This window comes from Mandrillus leucophaeus, unplaced genomic scaffold, assembly GCF_000951045.1.
Source record: "Mandrillus leucophaeus isolate KB7577 unplaced genomic scaffold, Mleu.le_1.0 Scaffold373, whole genome shotgun sequence".
Lineage (NCBI taxonomy): Eukaryota > Metazoa > Chordata > Mammalia > Primates > Cercopithecidae > Mandrillus > Mandrillus leucophaeus.
Window position 1 is genome coordinate 120,480 of NW_012103954.1, and position 16,955 is coordinate 137,434.

Here is a 16,955-nt window from a genome sequence, read left to right on the forward strand (position 1 = left end):
TTCTTCCTGTTCTTCAGCAGTTCTGAGCATCATTCATAGTGTCATGTGTGTCAGTAGTCCATTCTTTTTTATTGCTGTGTCATTTGCCATTGTGTAAATATACCACAATCTCTTCATTCATTTCCCAACTGAAAGGCAGTTACCTGTGTCCAGGTTTGACTATTATTTTTAAAAGTTGCTATGAACATTTGTATATAAGACTTTGCATACACCTGGAGTAGAACTGCTGGGTTAAACGATAGCTATACACTTAACTTTATAACAGCATGCTACACTGATTTTCAAAGTGGCTGTAACATTCTGCATCCCACCAGCAATGAGAGTTTCCATTTCCCCACATCCTCTTCAACAATTAGTTTAACACTTTTTTGTGTAGCCATCCTGGCCGTTATGTAATAGCATCACATTATTTTTCACTTGCATTTTCCGAAGGACTAAGGATGTTGAACATTTTCTCAAGTGGTTTATTCTTTATTGTCAATGTTGTATCTTCTATTGGTCACGTGTCTGTTCAAATTTTTGGCCTATTATTTTAAAATCGGATTGTACATCTTATTATTGGCTTTTGGGTGTCATTGACATAGTCTGGATACAAGTCCTTTATGAAATACACTTTCCTTCCAGCCTGAACTTTGACTTTTTAGGGTTTTTAAATAGGGTTTTCAGAATAGGAGTTTGAATTTTGAAAAATCCCAATGTTATCAATTATTGCTGTTATCCATATTTTTGGTCTCATATCTGGTTCATGTTTGCCTAGCCCAAGGTTATAAAGATTTTCTCCTACATTTTCTTCCTGAAATTTAAAAATTTTTTCCTGTAATTTTTTTTACATTTTCTGTTTATGTCTGTGATGCATTGTCAGTTAGTTATCTTTGTGTTTTGTTTGGTTGGTTGGTTTTTGGTTTTGGTTTTTTTGAGACGAAGTCCCTCTCTGTCACCAGGCTGGAGTACTGTGGTGTGATCTTGGCTCACTGAAACCTTCTCCTCCCCATTTCAAGCGATTCTCCTGTCTCAGCCTCCCGAGTAGCTGGGATTACAGGTGTGCACCACTGCACCCGGCCAATTTTTGTACTTTTAGTAGAGACAGGGTTTCATCATGTTAGCCAGTCTGGTCTCAAACTCCTGACATCAATTGATCCAACCGCCTCAGCCTCCCAAAATGCTAGGATTACAGGCATGAGCCACCATGCCTGACCAACTAGTCATCTTTGTATATGGTCTGAGGGTGAGGGTCACTGTGCTTTTTATCCATGTAGATGTTCAATTGTTCCAGTAACATGTACTGAGAAGTCTGTCCTTTCTCCATTAAACTACCTTAGCTTCTTTGTCAAAAATAAATTATATTTGTTTATAGCTGGTCTGTAGTTCCGTTGGTCTGTATCTCTGTCCTTACACTAAATCCCATGGTTTTGATTAGTGTAGTTTTATTATACCTTTTTAAATAATGTATTGTAAGTCTTCCAAGTTTGTACTTTACCAAAATTGTTTTGGCTATTCTACATCTTTTGAATTAGCATGCAATTTTATAATAGGCTTATAAATATGTACAATCAACGCTGTTGGAATTCTGATTGAGGTTTTGTTGAATCTTTAGATCAATTTGAGCACAATTGACCTTGTGACAGTAAGTCTTCCAATGTATTGACATGGTATCTCTCTTCATTTATTTAGATCTTTAAATTATCTTGGTAATATCTGCTAATTTGGTATACAGATATTGTAATACTTTCTTCAATCCATCCTTGAGTATTTCATATTTTATGATACTATTGTAAGCTGTATTATTAATGTAATTTTCATTTCCAGTGTTTATTGATAGTATGTAGAAATACAAATGGTTTTTGCATTTTGATCTTGTATCCTGAGACATTGCTAAACTCACTTTTAAAGTCCAGTAACTCAAAATAGATTCTTTAAGATATATTATGTAGACAATTCTTTTGTCTGTGGAAAAAAAGGGAGTTTGGTCAATTTCTTTTCAATCTCCAAGGATGTTATTTCTTTTTTTTCCCTTATCGCACTGGATAGGACCCCAATTACAATGTTAAATAGAAGTGGTGAGATCGTATATCCTTGCCTTGCTCCTAATCTTAGAGGAAGGCAATCAACCTTTTACTATTCAAAGAATGTTAACTGTAGGTATTTTGGAAATTTCCTTCTATTTCTAGTCAGCTACATTTCATTGATGTTGAATTTTGTCAAAAATGTTTTCTGCATGTCTTGGATTATTTGCATGTTTTTGTCTTTCAATTTTTAGTCTCTTAATATGATGAATTATACTCATTATTTGAAGGCTAAAACAAACTTGCATATCTGGGAAAAACTCCACTCAGTCATGCTGACTTCTCCTTTTTATATACTGCTATATTCAATTTGCTAAGATTTTGTTAAGGACTTTTCTGTCTATGTTCATGAGGGATATTGGCTTTTGTAGTTTTCTTAAGATGTTTTTATCTGGTTTTGGTATCAGGATAATGCTAATCTTATAAAATAGATAGTGAAGTGTTCCTTTTTTTCTTCTTTTCTGGAAGGGTTTGTGTAAAAGTGGTGTGTTTTTTTTGTTTTGTTTTTTTTTAATGTCGGGTCAGCAGAGACTAGAGTTTTCTTTTTTTAATGTTTTACTATGAATTTAATTTTATCTAAGATAATGAGATATCAAAATTTTATACTTCTTCTTAAGTGAGCTTTAGTAATTTGTGTCTTTCAAGAAATTCATCCACTTAAATTATCAAATTTATCAGCTTCCAGAGATTTATAGCTTTTCCTTATTAATCTTTTGTATCTATAACATCTGCAGGGATATCCTCCCTGTTGTTTCTGATACTGATGATTTTTTATGTTTTCTGCTGGCGTTTCTTTAAATCAGTCTGGCTAGGGATTTATCAATTTCATTGATTATTTCAAAGAATCCAGGGTTTTCTGTTTTTAATTTTCTCTGTTGTTTTATTTCCTTTTCATTGATTTCTGCTCTCTTCTTTATTTTTTCTTCCTTCTGCTTATGTTTGGCTTGTTTTTCTAGTTTCTTATAGCTAGAATTTAGACAACTGAGTTGAGAATTTTCTTGTCTATTTGTTTATTTGTTGTTTGTTATTTAAGTTCTGTTAGATTTTGCTCCACATCTTCTGACACTTCACTGTTAAGTGCATACACATTTAGGGTGATCTGTCTTCTTAATAACTTGATCCATTTGTCATTATAAAATATCTCCCTTTATACCTGATAGTATTTTCTTTTCTGAAGCCTACTTTCAATATTAATATAGTTTATCAGTTTTTTAAAAAATTTATGTTTACATGGTACATTTCTCCCATTTTTTTATTTTAAAAAAGAGGGACAAATGTTTTCTTTTTACAGTACATTTTAAAATTTTAGTTATAGTAAGTAAAACTATTTTAGTGTGTGGTTCCACGTGTTTTGACAAATGCACTTTCACGTAGCCCTCACCAGTATCAAGATACAGAACATTTTCATTAACCTCTAAAAGTCCTCATGCTCAGTCATCACCACCTCCCCATCCCCATCCCCAGCCCCTAGCAAATAGTGATCACTTTTCTATACCTGCCAGTTTGCCTATTGTAGATATTATATAAATGGAATCATAGAGTATTTCACCTTTAGAGCCCGTTTTTTTAATTACTTAGAATGAAGCATTTGAGATTCACCCATGTTGTTGTTTATATCAATATTTCTTTAATTTTATTATAAGTAGAATTCCATCGTATTGATGCACCACAGTTTATCCATTTATCAGTTGAAAGGTATTTGCTTCCCATTTTGGATGATGATTAATAAAACCTCTGTAAATACTTGTGAGCAAGTTTTTATGTGAACCTAAGTAAACTTCACTTGGTTATTTATATGGTAGAGGAATTGCTGTGTCACATGGTAAGCATATGTTTAACTGTGTAAGAAACTACCAAGCTGTTTTCCAAAGGGGCTGTAACATTTTGCATTCTGACTAGCAATGTATGAGAGTTGCTGTTACAACTCATCCTTGTCAGTACTTGCCAATACTTGTCAGTATTGGCAGGTGTTTTGTTTGTTTGTTTGTTAATTTTAGATATTTTAATAGGTGTATATTACTATAATTTTAACTTGCACTTCCCTAACGATTAATATATGTCCTTTTTAGTGAAATGCACATTCCATTTTTTTGTTCATGTAAAAAATTAGGTTGTTTTTTACTGTTGTGTTTTAAGAATTATTTATATATTCTTAAGACATAAAAAAGTTATTAGGTATTTTACAAATAGTTTCTCCCAGCCTGCGCATTATCTTTTAATTTATTTAACTGTGTCTTTTGAAGAGCAGAAGTTTTAGATCTTGATAAAGTCGAGTTTATCAGTTTGTTCTTCTATGGCTCATGATTTTTGTGTCCTATCTAAGCAGTTTTTGCCTAACCCAAATTAAATTTGTTTTTGCTGTTTCCTTCTAGTGGTTTTGTAGTTTTAGATTTTACATTCAGAATTATGAATAATTTTGAATTAATGTCCCTATATGGTTCAAGGTATAAAGAGAAGTTTATTTTTCCTTTTTAAAAAACATATAACTAGGCCGGGCGCGGTGGCTCATGCCTGTAATCCCAGCACTTTGGAAGGCCGAGGCTGGTGGATCACGAGGTCTGGAGTTCGAGACCAGCCTGGTCAACATGGTGAAACCCCGTCTTTACAAAAACACAAAAATTAGCCAACCATGGTGGCATGTGTCTGTAATCCCAGGTACTCGGGAGGCTGAGGCGGAAGAATCTCTTGAATCCAGGAGGCGGAGGTTGCAGTGAGCTGAGATCGTGCCATTGCACTCCAGCCTGGTGACAGAGTGAGACTCCGTCTCAAATAAATAAATAAATAAACAAAGAAATAAATAAAAAAATAAAAATTTAAAAAATGACTTTTCAGTTTTTTTCAGAACCATTTGTTGAAAAAAAAATCTTTATTTCATTGAACTGCTTATGCGCCTTTAAAAAATATTTTGCCCATTCAGACGTGAATCTATTTCTGAACTGTTTATTCTCATCCGTTGGTCTGTATGTCTATAACTTTGCTGATATCACACTGTCATGATTACTATAAATCTTTCAACTGATTCTTTATTCTTATTTTTCAAAATGGTTTTGACTGTTCTAGTTCTTCTTACTTTCCATATAAATTTAGAATCAGATTATTAAGTTTTACCCAAAAAATCCTGCTGGGATTTTCTTTGTAATTCCATTGACTCTGTAGTTTAGTTTGGAGAAAGATGACATTTTAACAATATCAAGTTTTCCAAACTTTGAACATGGCATGTATCTCAATTTATTTAGGTCTTCTTTGATTTCTTTAATCAGTGTTTTGTAGGTTTCAGCACATAAATTTTGCAAGATTTTGTTGTATCTAAGTTTTTATGTTTTCTTATTGCTTCATGTTTAAAACTGAAGCATGTAATTTCATTTCCAAGTTTTAATTGCTAGTATTATAGAAATACAATTGATTTTTGTATATTGACCTTGTACTGTCTGACCTTGCTGAACACACTTACTAGTTTCAGGAGTATTTTTATTTATTCTTTGGAATTGCCTAAAGAGGCAGTCATGATCATACTACCTGAGCATAGAGACGGTTACTTTTTAAATCAGCTTTATTTTTCTAAAGCAGTTTTAGGTTCACAGCAAAGTTAAACAGGAGTACAGGGAGTTCAGTTTCCATAACCCCCTTCCCCCACACATGCACAGCCTCTTGCATTATCGGTGTCCACCACCAGAGTGGTACCTTTGCTACAACCAATGAACTTACACTAACACATCATTGTCACCCAAAGGCCACAGTTTACATTAGGGTTCACTCTAGTTGTTTATTCTATGGGTCTGGTTAATGTATAATGATACACATCCTCTATTACAGTATCATACAGAGTCATTTCACTGCCCTAAACATCTCAGGTACCCTGCCTGTCCATCCCACCTTCCCCTCACTCAGTGGCAGCCACTGACCTTGGTACTGTCTTCATAGCTGCCTTTTTCAGAATGTCATCTCGAATGTCATTAGAATCAACAGTATGTGGCCTTTTCAGCTTGGTTTCTTTCACTTAGTAATATGCATTTAAGGTTCCTCCATGTCCTTTCACGGCTTGATAACTTGTTTCTTTTTAGCACTGAGTAGTGTTCCACTGTCTGGAGGCACCATCATTTATGTATCCATTCACTTACTGAAGGACATCTTGGTCGCCTCCAAGCTTTCGTAATTACTAGTAAAGCTGCAGTAAACATCTGTGTGCAGATTTTTGTGTGTTTTCAACTCATTTGGGAAAATTAAAAGGAGAATGATTGCTGGATCATATGGTGAGAGTATGTTTAGTTTTGTAGGAAACCACCAAGCTGTCTTCCACAGTGACTGTGCCACTTGGCATTCCCATCAGCAATGATGAGAGTTCCTGTTGCTCCATGTCGTTGCCAGCATTTGGTGTTGTCAATATTCTGGATTTGGATCATTGTAATCGGTGTGTAGCAATACTCTGTGGTTGTTTTAATTTGCTATTCCCTAATGACATATGGTGTTGAGCATCTTTTCATATATTTATTTGACATGTGTATATCTTCTTTGGTAAGGAATTTGTTCTGGTCTTTTACCCAGTGTTTAATCAGTGTGTTAATTATAGAGATAGTTTTATTTCTCCAATTCCAAACTGTGTCTGTTTTTGTCCCCCACTCCTCCCCACCCCCCGCACACACTTTTTATATTGAACTGGCTAGGATTTCTAGTATGATGATATAATGTTGATTTTGAGTTGGAGAGGTGAGAGTGAATATCCTTTACTTGTTCTTCAACTTAGGGTGAAAGCACTTAGCCATTCAGTGTTAACTATAGTGTTGCAGGTGTTTGTAGATGCCCCTTGTTTTGTTGAGGAAGTTTCCTTCTAGCCCTACTTTGCTGTGAGATTTTTCTTCTTATTTTAAATTATGAATGGATATTGAATTTTGTCAAATGCTCTATCTGTATCTATAGGAATTCATGTGGTTTTTCTTCTTTAGTCTATTTACATAGAGAATAACTTTGATTGATTTTTGAATGTTGAATCTGTCTTGCATTCCCAGGATAAACCACCCTTGGGTATGATGTATTGTCCATCTTATATGTTGCTGGATTTGATTTGCTAGTATTTTTGACAATTTTTATGTCTGCATTAAAGAGGAATATTGAACCATGTTTTGTTTTGTTTTTTTCACTTTGGAATATCTTTGACTACTTGTTATCAATGTAATGCTGGTCTCAAAATGAGTTGGAAAATGTTTCAGTCTCCTCCACTTTTGCGGAAGAGTTTTGTAGAATTGTATTATGTCTTCTTTAAATGTTTGATGGAATTCAGTAGTGAAGCCATTTGAGCACAGAATTTTCTTTGTTGGAAAGTTTTTAACTTTGAATTCAATTTCATTTATAGATTTGGGATTTCAGATTACTTCTTTTAAAGTGTCTTTCAAATAATTTCCCCTTTCGTCTACATTTTCTAACTTGTGGAAATAAAGTTGTAGACTGCATTCCCTTTTTTTTCCCCTGTAATGACTGTAGAGGTCTTTGGTAATGTGGTTGAGGACCCTCTTCCAATACTGATAATTTGTGTCATTGAGTCATTTTCCTCCTCTTTGTCTCCCTTCTCTCTCCCTTCTCTCTCTCTCTCACTCTCTCCTTTCTCTCTCTCTCTCTCTCCCTTCTCTCTCTCTCTCTCCCCTTCTCTCCTCCTTTCTCCCCCCACCATCAATGTGGCTAGAAGTTTTTCACTTTTATTAATCTTTTAATGGATCAACATTTGCTTTTATTGATTTTTCTCTATTGTTTTCTGTTTATATTTATAATTTCTTTCCTTCTGCTCATTTAATATAGTCTCCTTTTCTAGTTTGCTATATGAAAATGTTGGGTTATTGATTTAAGACCTTTCTTCTGTTATAAATGGGCATTTAATGACCATTGTTTCCCTCTAAGCACTGCTTCAGCTGCATCCAATGATTTTGGATTTGTTTCCTTTAACACTCAGCTCAAATTTTTCTTCTGCTTCTTATTTGACCCATGGGTCATTTTATGAATCATTTAACTTCCAACCATTTGAGAATTTTCCAGAAATATTTGTTTCAGGAAACATACTTCATATGAATTCAATTTTTGGAAATTTATAACAGTTTGTTTTTGTCTCTCTTGAGTATGTTGTATGTGCTCTTGAGAAGAACATGTACTCTGATATTCTCAGACAGAGTTGTGTAAATGTCGGTTGGGCCAGCTTTGTTGATTGTGTTGTTCAGGTCTTCTGCATCCTGATTTATTTTCTGTTTATTTGTTCTGTTGATTACTGAGACAGAACCTTTAGTCTCCAACTAGAATTTTTCATGTAACTATTTTCTCCTTCAATTCTATCAGTTTTTGTTCATTTTCATATATTTTGAAGGCTTGTTAAGTACATACATTTAAATTGTTATACCTTCTTGTTGAATTAACACGCTGATTACTATTTCTCCCTTTGTATCTGTTTGAAATCTATTTATATTGGTAGAGAAACTGTAGTTTTCTTTTGATTAGTGTGTGCATGGCATATTTTTTCTGTCCTTTTACTTGTAACATACATATCTATCTCTCTATATTTAAAGTGGGTTTCTTATAAACAGCACTTAGTTGAGCCTTGCTTTTTTGTCTAATCTAAACATCACCGTCTTTCAATTGGTTTGTTTAGGCCGTTTCCTTTTAATGTAATTATTGATATGGTTGGGTTAAAATCTATCATCTGACTCATTGTTTTCTATTTGTTTTGCCCTTTGTTTACTCCGTTTTTCATTTCCATTTTGGTTTCAATTTTACTGTTTTGTTTTGTGCTTATCCCTATCAGTGCTCTACAAGTTTCTCAGATCTGTTGTTTATTTCATTATTTTTGAAAAATTCTCATCCATTATCCCTTCAAACGCTTCCTATGCCCTGTTCACTCTGTCTTCTTCTAGGATTCAAATCCGAAGTATTTCAGCCTGTTGGTGCTGTGCTGCATTATTCTGTTTCCATTCTTCATAAGCCATGTCTTTCAGTGTGACTTGACTGACTTGTTGGGGTGTTAGGGTGCAGAGACTGTGTTGGGTCTGCTAATGAGCCATCTAATGACCCTTCATCTCTGTTACTATTTTAAATTTCTATCTTTTCTTTTTGATTATTTACTATATTTTTCATCTGTGTTTAAAATTTACCCTTTTCCTAGTGCTTTAAATATACTAATGCTATTTTTAGAAATTCTTACCCAACAGTAAAACACCTGGGTCATATCTGGATCTAATTCTGTGCTTTGTTTCCTGTCATATTTTCTTGCTTTTCTCATCTCATACTTTTTGTTGGAAACCTGGACCACATGTGTGGGACACAGAAGCTAAGGCGTGTGGTGTTTATGCCTCAGGATGGATGGGCCTCTTGTGAGGCCTCTGTGCGGGGCTTGGATGCATTGGGGTCTTAGTTGAGACGGGTTTGTTTTCAGTTTTGTTTCTGTTGTTGCTATGCAGCCCTTATGCCTGATGGACTTCAGTCTTGCTAGTGCTTCCTTGGGCTTAGTGTGGCAACTGGTTGCCTGAGGGCTTTCCCTCTGAGCCTGACCCTCAGGCCCGGGTCTGTGCACTCCCTCCCCACAGTGGTAGTCGGAAGTTGCCTTTGATCCAGCGCTGGGTGGCCTGGTGGCTGTAGCTGGGCTGTCCGCTCTGCTCTCCCTCCTCACTCAGCCTCACACTCAGGCAGGCCTGAGGCTCTTTCAGTAATCCCACCCATGGCAACTGAACCCTTGGAACTGCGTGTGAGTCAGGTTCCTGCCTGTCTCCCTGCCACAGGGGATCTGTAGGAGTCAGGACTCTGCTTACTTTCCTTTCCTCCATGGCCTCTTTTCCCCCCTTTTTCCCCCAGCTGCAATAGCTCTTCCCTGCACCCTGAGGTCCTTGGGGTTAGCTTCACTTTGCAGTGGTTCTGGAGTCTTACCCCACTCATAACAATCTCAGCATCCAACCAAATATGCAAGTGTTCCCCACTCTAGGTACCTGAGGTGCTCTTCTCTCTTTGTGCAGCTCACTCCTTTCTGGACCACCAATCCTGGCAGCCTCAGTCTCCCACGTCTGATTTGTCTCTCTGGAGTTCAGTGAGACACTGGGCTCTGTGGGAGCCACTGTCTCTGCCCTGAGTCTGGAAGGCTGCCTCTGGGTAGGGGGGGATCTGAGGGTCACTGCCCTTGCTAGCCTCTCGTAGGTGTTTCAGTTCAGCACACCACTCACTCCATACATTTTGTTCAGTTTTCTAGCTGTTGATGGCAGAAGGGCATTACCACAGCAGTTAATCTTTCAAGAGTGAAGACAGAAGAAACAGATGCATGTTCTCTTTATATATAAAAGTAAATAGTTGAAAAACAAAAATCTGCAAATCTAACCTTAGTCTGCCTTCCTGAAAACATTTCCAGACTCCCCAGAGTCCAAGTTGCTAGAGGAGCATGGGAGCCTCTGCACTGCCAGAAGCTCCTGTTCTAAGCTTTGGTGGTGCAACCGCGCCCCCACCCTTCATGCCAGGTGCGACTCACTCATGCCGTCCAAGTTCCTCAGTGACCTGGGCCACCTTCTCTCTCCTTAGCCTTGCCAATTCCCACTCACTCCTTGGGTTTCCTCCAAGAAGTCTTCCCTGACTCCTCCTGGTCCTGCAGCTTCTGGGTTGGTCAGGGGCCCCTCTCCGGTGGTCTGATACTGTCCTCTGCATGTCCTTTCACTGCACTTGATATGTTGTGAAACCTGTCTGATTATGTAGCTACCCTCCTCACTAGACTGTGTTCTTTGAGTATAGATCTGCGGTTTGTTAATCTTTAGATCCAAAATGCCTAGTATAGTATCTAGTTGTATTAGTTAGGGCAGTGCCACATAATGTAACAAATACCCCCAAACACAGGAAGCTTAACACAATGAAACTTTATTTTTATCTCGATTAACAGACAGTTGAGTGTGTTCCTGGTCATCAGAAGAGTGGAGTCTTTTCCATGCCATTCTGCAGTCCAGGGACCCAGACTGACGAGGACTCCTCTACCTTCAGCTCCCAGTTTCCAGCGTCGCCCAAGAGGCCACATGCAGCCTTCAGGATAGAAAGTGGAGCCCTCTGCAAGGAGGTTTTCATGGCACAGGCCTGGGAGAAGCATAGACCACTCTGCAGTATTCCATCCCCAAGAACCGGTGCACATGTCAGAAGTGAGGTGAAAAGCAGTTGAGAAATGTGTAGGGCTCAGTGTCCCAGGGGGCAGCCACCTCCGTAGGACAGGCGTGGGAGGGGGAGTGCGTCGTGGCACCAGCTGAGTTCTCCTCTCCACCACACGGCACAGAGTGGGCACTCAGTGCATTGCTTCATGAATGAAGCCCATTTCATTTCAGCGTTGTGACTCTGGGCGAGTTTCTTAAATATTTTCACACGCTGAAGCAACTGCAATTCTGGGGTCATTTGTGGAATACTATAATGTATTTAACGATGTAATTTTTCACTAAAATTATGTTATAATCATAATCAGTTTTTTATTTTTAATTTTATTTTTTTCTGAAAAACTGATTCAAGTTTAATACATTAAAATTGTGTAATACTTTTATATTGCATTTGCCATTTCTGAACAATACAAAGTAGAGGCAAATAGTGACACTTCATGAAAATGTTGATTCCCCATTCCTTTCCCTAAGACCTAGCCCTCCCTCAAATATTCCCTCCCACCCCTTACAGAACTCTATCCATAATAAAACACTTAGATAAATCATAAATAGTAAATCATGAAAAAACAGCAAAAATTGTTTCTTTTCTTCTTGTATAAAAGAACATGGCAACAAAGACAGGCAGCCAGAAACTGACTGGGGGTGTCTGATATAGACAGTTATTTGGGGTATGGGCTAACCTACTATCAAGGTGGGGTGGGATGGAGAACGGATAGAACAGGAATTCAACAATCTGTCTGATACCAGGCCCCCTTCCTCCCCTAACAAGAGTGGAAGGATCAGATGGGAACTCTTGTAGAGGGGAAGAGAGGGCACATGCAGCTCCCATTTCCAACTTCCCTGCATGAAGACAGGGGGTAGGACATATGGCACAGCAATGACTTCACTGAGGCAAGAATCTGCTGTTTCCTCATGAGTTTAAGAAAATATCTGTGGCAGGGCGTGGTGGCTCATGCCTGTAATTCCAGCACTTTGGGAGGCCAAGGCAGGCGGATCACAAGGTCAGGAGTTTGAGACCAGCCTAGCTAACATAGTGAAACCCCATCTCTACTAAAAATAGAAAAAATTAGCTGGGCATGGTGGCAGGCACCTGTAATCCCAGCTACTTGGGAGGCTGAGGCAGAAGAATCACTTGAATCCAGGAGGTGGAGGTTGCAGTGAGCCAAGATCGTACCACTGGACTCCAGCCCAGGCGACACTGTGAGACTCTGTTTCAAAAATAAAATAAAATAAAATAAAATATTGGCTAACCTCATAGATACGGACTGCCTGTTAAACAGAGGTGTCTCCACCTTAGCTCCACAAGCAGGAGAGCACTGTTGGAAAAGACAGGAAGAGCAAAGAAATCGCCTCTGGAGAATGATCTAAAATTCATTTGATAAGTCTTCATATTTACAAAAACAACCAGAATAGGTTTCAAATTGCAATAATAATCATCACAGCCTGGCAGTGAGTAGGACTCTGCCTAGGAAGGGCTATGATCTCCCAGCCCATGGCTGCCCCATGTTTTAACAAAGGGGTAAAGATTATCCCACGTCCCACTCTCTCCATTCCTTCAGCCTTAAGAAATTCATCAAGAAAGGAAGAGTTTAAAGAAGAGCTGTCCTGGCAGAGCAATCACCACACTTCTCTTCACAAACACCATCTCTTTTCGGAGGGAATCCTATGACTAGGCATCTCGTCAACACTTTCGGAGTTTTGATCTGAAACTGACTTGAAATTGTGTGCTGTGCGCTTTTTCCTTTATTCAGGAAAAAAAGAAGAAGAAGAAAGTTGGGAGGTGGTTAAACACCCTTATCCCCTCAAAGCCTTTACAGAGATTACAGGGATCTTCTTCCAGGGATCAGAGAGAAAGAACTGAGGTGGGGATAATGTGCTAGCAAGTCTGTCCTGAGGAAATTATGAGTCCAGCTCCTGGTGAAAGACAAGTGGAAAGAAAACTGCCAACTTCAGCCATCCCATTTCCAGCATGAAGAATGGGGGTCTTCATGCAAGTTTCAATTGTGAAGGCCAAGATTAGCCCATTGAAAATCCATCCACCCAATTCTGGAGTGCAGGGGTTGCTGCGGTCCTCAACTGTCTGAGGCACTAATGCCCATTCATGAGGAAGGGGAAGGAGATGAGGTTCTTCTTCAGGAAGAAGATGGAGAGCTCCCCCCGTTTCCATTACATTCCTTTTTGATGGCCAAGTAGAAGAAAACTCAGCATTGCTGGGGCAAGGACTGACATCTTGGGATCACAGAGATGGCAGAATCTTGTTTCAGGTCTTCTGAGGCTTTGTGCTCAATGGGTGAACTCTTACTCTGCAATGTCAAGTTTTTCCAAGGTTGTACTTGTAGTTAAAATTTGCAAAGTCTCTCCAACTACAGGTGAGAAACTGGGGTCAGGAATAGGTGTGCCCTCACTGATTTCCTCCAATGGTGGAGTCTGAGGTAAAACATTAGGACAACCAAGGTGAACACCTGGCTCCTCTTCCACCTTTGTTGTGGCTTGTGCCTTGTGCTCCCCTGAGACCGATGGCTGGTAAGTAACGCAGGGGTTGTCACTGGAGTTTGCTCACCCAGAGAAAAATGAGCCAGACTGAAACTTTTTGGAAGGAGAAGGCTTCAAGGGGATCTTCTTCCTTTTTTGAGACAGGGTCTAACTCTGTTGCCCAGGCTGGAGTGCAGTGGCACAATCTTGGCTCACTGCAACCTCCGCCTCCCAGGCTCAAGTGATTCTCCTGCCTGAGCCTACCAAGTAGCTGAGATTACAGGCATGCACTACTACCACCCAGCTAATTTCTGTGTTTTTAGTAGAGATGGGGTTTCACCATGTTGGCCAAGCTGGTCTCAAACTCCTGACCTCAGGTGATCCATCTGCCTTGGCCTCCCAAAGTCCTGGGATTACAGGCATGAACCACCACGCCTGGCTGGGATCTTCTTAAATGCTGTGTTGCACACGAAGCACTGGAACCGTTCAGTGTAGAAGCCTGGGCGACGCACTGAGACAGTGTCCCCATCATGTACCAGGGCTTTCCAAGAGTGCTCCAGCTTCTTAACAAATCTGTAAGACTGTAGAATGTCAGTGATGCCAATACAAAGCAGGATCCTTTCCCCTCTACTCTCCTGGGCAGGGATGCCACCCGTATGGTCATCGGTCTCCATGGGGCTGCCCCATCAAGCCTCTCCCTGGATGGATTCCATGGCTGTGGAATACAGAGCCTTCTGGGGGGCTGGTCTTCAAGTGTCAACTGAGCATTGTGCTTCACTGCTTCAGGGCTTTCGTGCATGATCTATGCTGTGGATTGACATCAAGAGGCTATAGTCCATTATCTCGAAGTCACACTGCAGGGTCTTACAGAAAGCATTGTACATGTCAGCCTCCAAAAAAAAAAGGACCATCGGGATGTTTTGTAAGAAGTCTAGGTTTTTAAATGTGGGAAGAGGCTTCTCTCACTCTTTCTGGGAAGCCTGCTTTTTGTAGGTTGAACCCTTGAAGTAAAATTTGATACACATTTTGACCAGTCTTAGTAAGAGATTCTTCATCACCACAATCTGAATGTTCTTGCCACCTGCCTGCACACAGCACAGTCCATAGAATTTAGGCAGAAAAGTCCAAGGGTTCTTGTTGAGGTGGTTGTGGTATCCTGGAAGCAGCTTCTGCAGAAACTCTGCCTCTTTATGTTGGACTGTTTTAATAACGAATTCATCGTGGCTGGACACATAACAGGGAACCATCAGCTCCAGAGCTACTGAGTTCAATCAGTGGCTCACTGCAGAGGGAGTACAAGCCATCATCAGGGCGGATACCAAATAGCTCCTGAAAGCAGCAGAAGGCAACAGGTGCATAGGTCTTGAAAGGAAAGTCACTGCTGTGATGAGCAGGAGTCAGGTCGCTCCCTTCACTGGGGAAGAAGAGACTCTCCACCATGCAGAAATCTTGCATGAGGACATCACGCTGGGGTGTGGGACCCAGGCTCCCCACAGTGAGTAATGCCCAATCCCATGGCACATTTCAAGGCTGATGCGGTTGTCTTTCTACAGGTTGTCTCTCCTGAGGAATCAACACCTCAATGGCCTATTTTCTTGTTGGGCATGCCTGAGACACAAGGCACCTCAGACGCAATGAGTCTCTTGATTCCAGATGCTGAGGACGAGGTACAGGAAGCGACCCCAGGCTCAAAGGATGAAAAACCGACCGCAGAGGAAGCCCTGAAGAGGCCGACGCCATCTTGGCAGCCCCTCCCCTCGGCGGCCTGGCCTCTTCCGATCCGGCTTTTCCTCTGCTCCAGTGGAATCTTCCTTCCCCAAGCCCCTTCACAGAACCCGCGTCTGCGCCACCTGCCGGCCCGGCGGACCCCCCGCAGACGCGTGGAGCCGGCTCTGGACCAGCTCAGGGCAGCCCCATTCGCCTGGCCTGGGGAGAACTCCTGCCTCAAGTCCAGCCGCGAGTTTACCCGCTCTCCACAGGGGGCACTTTCCCCTTTCACAAAAGACTAAGCTCCCAGGAACAAGCCACACCTGGAAAACAAACGGGGCATGAAAGGCCCCAGCGGAGGGAACGCCCTGCTCCGTCCTCTTGGACGGCCTGTTTATGCCCAACCCGGTCGCTCCACTCCGGTGGCCCAGAAAAATCCGAGCACTGCTGTAATAGATTTTATTATGAAATTACAATCATGAGCCTAGATATCCACTAAAAAGCAATCAAATCAAACATAATTAGTCAATCTAATTAATTTAAATTAATGTTTATTCACTCATTCACTGTTCATCTGCTCACACTTCCTCACACACTGGTAATAGCAAGCGCCAAAGGCTTAAGAAAAAATAGTGAGAGAAAAATAAAATTGAGATGCAATATGCAAATCACTTGCTGACTATGTGTTCAAAGAGACAGACAATCACTGCTCAGAGTCGCCGATGTTCTGGGCAGAGAGCCGATGTTCCCTAGGACCACAGCTGAAAAATCACTCGTTTTGTGGGAAGTTGGGTCCTAGGAATTGGGGTACGAGACTGGACATTTTTAAAGGGGAGAAAAATAGAAAGTACCCAGCACAGCCAGTGATATTTGAGGAGCACAGGCATGAGCGAGGTGCCTCGGGACAAGACCATGAGCCGAGGGCGCTCCTGGAGACTCAGTGCTGGCCTAAGGTTCTGGCCAAGTGCACAGATCCTCACCTCTAGCTCTGCCTGAGCCTCTGTCCTGAGCCTTCGTCTTCAGTCAGTAACTGCCTGCTGGCCGTTTCCACCTGCATGTCCGGTCATGATTCAAACACTAAAGCTCATCCCGAAGCAGCGCACCCTCCGAACATCCCATTTCAGGAAACAGTGTGCTACAACCTTCCGTCCTGTTGGTCAGGCTGTTCCCATCCCTTCCCTGATTACCCAGGCGCAGACACCTCACTCTGACAACTCTTCTTAGTTAATAACTCTAGTCAGTCTCTTTCATTCCCATTCTTTCAGTCATCAATGTAGTCTTTGTCCTCTAATCCCGCCACTCAAACGTGTGTGACAGGATCTCCTGCTTGGGTCTTCCCTCTAATCAATTCTATATGCTCCCATCATAGTCGCAGAATGCACAGTAACAAATTGAAGATACTGAGATACCTGCTTCACTGCATATAATTCATTGTTTCCCAAAATTTTAAATCTATGGGTCCTCCCTTCTTTTTTTGGTGGACACTTACTACTAACTCAATGAACAAGTGTTTTACAGAACACCCTATAGGGAATGTTTTCATAGCACAAAGTCCACACCCTTTTGTTTGACA

The 16,955-nt window shown here is 40.5% G+C and overlaps 1 pseudogene; it reads right to left on the reverse strand.

Annotated features, from left to right (window-relative positions):
* Positions 1-13,486: 13,486 nt before the first annotated feature.
* On the reverse strand, positions 13,487-15,415 carry LOC105546880 (annotated as a pseudogene).
* Between the last annotated feature and the right edge of the window lie 1,540 nt (positions 15,416-16,955).